This window comes from Citrus clementina, unplaced genomic scaffold, assembly GCF_000493195.1.
Source record: "Citrus clementina cultivar Clemenules unplaced genomic scaffold, Citrus_clementina_v1.0 scaffold_5, whole genome shotgun sequence".
NCBI classification, from domain to species: domain Eukaryota; kingdom Viridiplantae; phylum Streptophyta; class Magnoliopsida; order Sapindales; family Rutaceae; genus Citrus; species Citrus x clementina.
Genome location: NW_006262201.1, coordinates 27,262,118 through 27,267,640, shown reverse-complemented (window position 1 = coordinate 27,267,640; position 5,523 = coordinate 27,262,118). Strand labels below are relative to the sequence as shown.

Sequence of the window (5,523 nt, the reverse complement as noted above, 5' to 3'; positions counted from 1 at the left end):
CTCCAAATGGGTTCTTTTATTGTGTGATGCTGACTGCCTGGCTAATCTAGGAAATTTATTTTAGCTATCAGGAAATTTATTTCTCTTGTGGTTTTCCAAAATAACTCTTACATTGCTTATTGTTTATGCTGTCAAGCTAACTTTTTAGTGTGATTTTGGTATTTTATTTCTCTGCATCTCTTTAAGGAGAAATTCCTTATATCCCCTACTCTCTAATTTTTTTTTTTGTAAAAGTTCATTTAGTTCCCGTATTTTAAGATTAATGTCCATTTAGTCCTTATATTTTTAAAGTATTGATACCCCTATTGTTACTTTTTTTTTTTACAATATTACCCTTTTATAATAATTTTTTTATTTGGACATTAATAAAAAATAATAATTAAATTACTAATTTAACCTTAAAAATAAAAAAAAATTATATTAATTTTTTTGCAAGCATCATTTGCACACTTAGTGATTTGCATACAATTTTTGACAATTAAAAATTAATATAATTTTTCTGGTTAAATTGGTAATTTAATTATTTTTTTATTAATATATAAATAAAAAAATTATTATAAAAGGGTAATATTGTAAAAGTAAGCTAAAAGAAATAAAAAATAACGGTATGACTATCAATACTTTAATAGTAGAGATGTTTCGAGATATTTTAAAAAATATAAGAACTAAATGAATACTAATTTTAAAATATAGAGATTAAATAGGCTTTTACCTTTCTTTTTTTCTAAGATTTTGATTTTTTTTTTTTTTTAATGTAGTTGAAACGAAGAAAGTATTAAGTAGGGATGGTTTAGATTAATTCGGGTCAGATATGAACCCAAACCGCTTTAAAACTGAATCTGTTTCAAAAGCAGTCCAAGTCTCAAATGTATTTTGCAGTTGGGTTCAAGAATCCGAAACCCAAATTTTTTTTATTTTAAAAGTAAAATTTATTTTACTTTCACACGATTAAAAAATATTTAATTTAATAAAATAATTAAAAAAATAACTCGACGCACTTTCCGAATAAGTTTAATCAAATAAAAAAAAAAGGCATCACAAAACTAAAAGTCTAAAACCCAGACCGAAACCCACCACTCTCAAAACGCTAGACATCGCCACCTCCAAGTCTCCAACGGTCAACGGAGCTTCCCCTTTCCGGCCGTCGCGTCCAACACCAAAAGTCCAAGATTGCGCCGTTAACATCGCTTTTCTCTCTAGCCTAAAGACCAAGCATTACCGCAAGCCGCTAACCCTTTCTCGCCGGCGCTCTCATTTCTCACCGGACTCAACCACCCGTCGCCGCCTTCGCTGCCATTTGATCAGTCAAGGTAATTTTAGAAATTAGCGCCTTTACTTGCGACGAGGCCGTATTCTTTGAAACTTGGTTGAATATTACTAAGTGGTATTATTGTACAAGTTTGTTCAGTGATATTGGATTTATTATTACGGATATGCTTGATGGATGATCATCAATTCGTTTTGTGTTGAAATAATCTTGTTATTAATTACGGGTATGCTTGATAGCTGAATTCGTTCGTTTGAAATGTTGTTTGCGCTATTAATTTGCTCATTTGTAATTTTTTTTCCAAGCTATGTATGCAAAATAATTAATTTTTTTGAAGGAGCCGGATATTCAAAATTATCAATTTTTAAAAAAATAAATAGATGGGATTATCGGGGATATCCCCAGTTAAAGTTTTTCGGTTATGGTACGGAGATTGCTTCCAGTTCAGGTTTGGGGTTCATGATCTCCACTGCGAGCCCACCCATTGCCATCCCCAGCAATAAGTGAGCTACTAGTAATTATGGCTATGTTTTGGACTTCAGTACCTTTGAAGAGCTAGCTAGCTGTCTTTGTAGTTGTTGTTTGACATTATCTGTTGGGGAGGAAGGTTATGTTCTGTTCTGGTATCATTGCTTCTACATTAACACTTTTCCCATGTTTGAATTTCAATTCATGCCAAATTTTCATCAAACAAAGAGATCTTTTTCATTGTTAATATGCAAGGGGCAAGTAGTCATCATTCTATTTTGGTAAAATTATATTAGAAATTATAATCAGTCAAATTGGTTGTATTTGAGCCGTTTTGTAATTTCAGTTTAGTTAGGATTTAATTTATTTTCTTAATTTTTTAGGATTATAATTAAGTAAATTTTAAGTTACCTTATCTTCAAAAAAAAAAAAAGTTACCCTAATAAATAATAGTCCATTTTTTTCCCTAGGATTGGTAGCAGAGCCTTGTGCCTTGCCCTTGCCAACAAAAACGGTACCGTCCAAGTAGCGTCTACAGCCTCCGGCTTCAGTTTAATTACCAAAAAGGAAAAAAAAATGAACAATTTAACAAAGATGGACAGCGTCTTTGTTGACAAAGATGGTATGTATGTTCAAACCTTTCATGTTCTTTTGGTCAACATTCTTAAAATATTCAGTTTATTTTATTTATAATCAGTGGGTGTTAATTAAAATTACTTGAATGTATAGCCATTGCAAGATCCACTTCACATGTACCACCGGCTCATTACATTGTCAAAATAAAATCATTTTCAGTACTTGCGGAGAAAGCAGTTGATGAGAAATACGAATCAGGAGCATTTGAAGCTGGAGGCTACAAGTGGTATATATATACATATATAAATTTTTTTTTTCCTTTATTGCTGTAAATTAAATAATGTACGCCAGTACCTTTTCTTTTGTTATTATCATCATCATTATCATTATTTCATCTTGATATATAATCAAACAACTCCTCAACTTGTGGGTAAAATCTCTTGTGCCGAAACATGAGATCTGGGGTTCAAACCTACTTTACAAAGCTGGGAGAGAATTGGGTTGCCATTAAGCTATAATAATAATAAGAAAAATGCTACAACTCAACCCTCATCCCTAATGTGATCAGGATTCAAACCTAACTCTTGAACCATAGTCTTTGCTCGGTAATATCATAAATTCGTGTATTTATGTTGATCAATTAATTATTGCAGGAAACTTGTTCTATATCCAAATGGAAATAAGAGCAAGAATGTGCAAGACCACATTTCACTCTACTTAGCAGTGGCAGACACAAGTTCGGTTACTCTTGGTTGGGAAGTCTATGCAGTTTTTCGTTTATTTTTACTTGATCAGAACCAAGACAACTACTTGGTGGTTCAAGGTTATATTATATTCTACTTTTGAAATGCTAACCTTGATCATATTTTCCAATGATCTATGTTTGACAATTTTGACGATATCGAATGTTTATAAATTTTATCTAGTGTGATCGTCAGTATTTCACAAATTAAATACAGTCTAGCTGGTACATATAAAGTTTTACAGAAAATATTGCAGCAGAAGCTCGTTCTAGTCTTTTAGATAAGCAATTGCATAATCGGTGGTTGCTTGTAATGTGATAGATGCCATGGGAAAGGAAAGAAGGTTTAATGGATAGAAGCTTCAATGGGGTTTTGATCAGTTCATCCCGCTTAAAGCTTTCAACGATGCTTCAAATGGATACCTTGTCGAGGATACATGTATTTTTGGAGCTGAAGTCTTTGTTAAAGAAAGAAACATAGTCAAAGGAGAGTGCCTATCCATGGAAAAATATGCATATAGTTCTAAGTATGTTTGGAAGGTTGAAAACTTTTCAAAGTTGGGCGAAGGACGTCAGGAATCACAAGTGTTCAGTGCTGGAAATCACAAATGGTATCAAAGATTCAAATTTTTTTTTAAAATCAGACTATAGATGTAAATATGTTCTTGGGACAAAGTTTTTAGTGAATGAACAATTAAATTCCATAAAATTCTTTTCAGGATGATACGGCTCTATCCCATGGGAAATGGCTTTGGTGATGGCGATCATCTTTCTTTGTTCTTGGCTTTGGCAGATTCCGCAGTTGAGGCTGTTAAAGTATATGCAGACTATTCATTGCGAATTTTAGATCAAGTGGGGGAAAAACATAAATCTTTTCAAGGTAAGATGTCTGTCTTTACATGCAATTAGTAAGTCAGCTTAATTAATTGAAGGCAAATCCAAATAATACTACGAGAGTGCTCCTTTTACTCTAACAGGTAAAGCCTGGTTCCTTGCACCAACCTTTGCCTTGGGCTCTCAAAGATTCCTTTCGATGAGTAAGTTAAATGAGCCAGAGACTGGGTTTCTAGTGAATGACGTATGCCTGGTGGAAGCTGAGGTCACTGTGCTTGGAATTTCCGAGCCATTATAACAAGTAATTAATTGTCCTCCAATTCGGTTCTTCTACTGTGTGATGCTGACTGCCTGGCTAAAGTAGGATATTAATTTATCTTGTGATTTTCCAAAATATAGCTTTGTTCTTATGAAATATATATATAGCTTTGTTGTTTGTTGTTGCTGCTGTCAACTTATTAGTGTAATTTTTGTGCTCTAGTTTTATGCATCTATTAAGGGGTAAGGTTTATTATGTCCTCTAGGATCTAATTCTTCTTTCTTCTAAGATTTTGATTTCCAACAAAAAAATAAATAAATAAATAAATAAAGAGAGAGAAGTAATTGGTACAAAGAAATTTGGGATGTAAGAGAACTAATAATTCCGCTTACTAAAAGAATGAAAACCAAGTATATAATCATTAGTCCAAGCAACTGAAGGCTGTTAAACCAACGAGTGTGAAGGAAATAATAAACAAATAAGGAGGATTACGACCCAGGAACATAGCTAAGCTGCCAATCCATAAATAAGCAATTCGTGTAGCCACTTTGGGAGCTTTAGCCAAGTTTGAATCAATATGCTAATGAGCAAATTCAAAATGATCAGATCATCAAAGTTAGCAAAATTATAAATCCAAGCAAGCTGCTGAGATTACTTGTTTCTACCAGAAAATTGGGATCCTGGTTGTACTTTGATCGAATAGAGTGAATTTAATTAACAAATAATCTGATCACATGGAATATTATTATTATTTTTTTAATTTATCTACCAAGCTTTATTTATTATTAATTTTTTTTTCCTTTGCTGGATTACAATGAATAACAAATTGGTGACCGGGTTTCAAAATTTTGGTGAATCTCAATGGTCACACTAATTCATACCATTCAGATTTTCTTATTACTGAACTATCGTCTAATATCTTATGGAATTCACAGTGGTTGCGATACAACAGTTCAGATTCAAGTATTTTACCCTTAAAAAATAATTAGATAAATTCTTCAATTTAATTTTGACATACTACAGTTTAGATTTGCATTTTATTAATAAATTTTATGACTTTAGGTGTATGGACTACGGGTCCAAAATGCATAAAAAATTACTAATTAATTTTACGTCCTTTCGTGGATGGACTATAAATCCAAATATTCTACAATTTTGGCCAATCATATAATTTGATGATCTATACATTTTGTAATTTAGAATTCTAAAAAATTTTTATCATAACAACTATATTTTATTGACAAATATCTAATGTTAATTTCAATTTTTTCCCTTGCACCAAGTACCAACATTTATTAAATATTTCTCATTTTCAATATATATGCACAATTGAGATCTTTCGAAATTTCTAATACATATATCTCTGCAAGGACTGAA

At 31.9% G+C, this 5,523-nt stretch overlaps 1 pseudogene; it reads left to right on the top strand.

Moving 5' to 3' along the window:
* The first annotated feature begins 1,236 nt into the window (after positions 1-1,236).
* Positions 1,237-4,268, top strand: LOC18042113 (annotated as a pseudogene).
* The last annotated feature ends 1,255 nt before the right edge of the window (positions 4,269-5,523 follow it).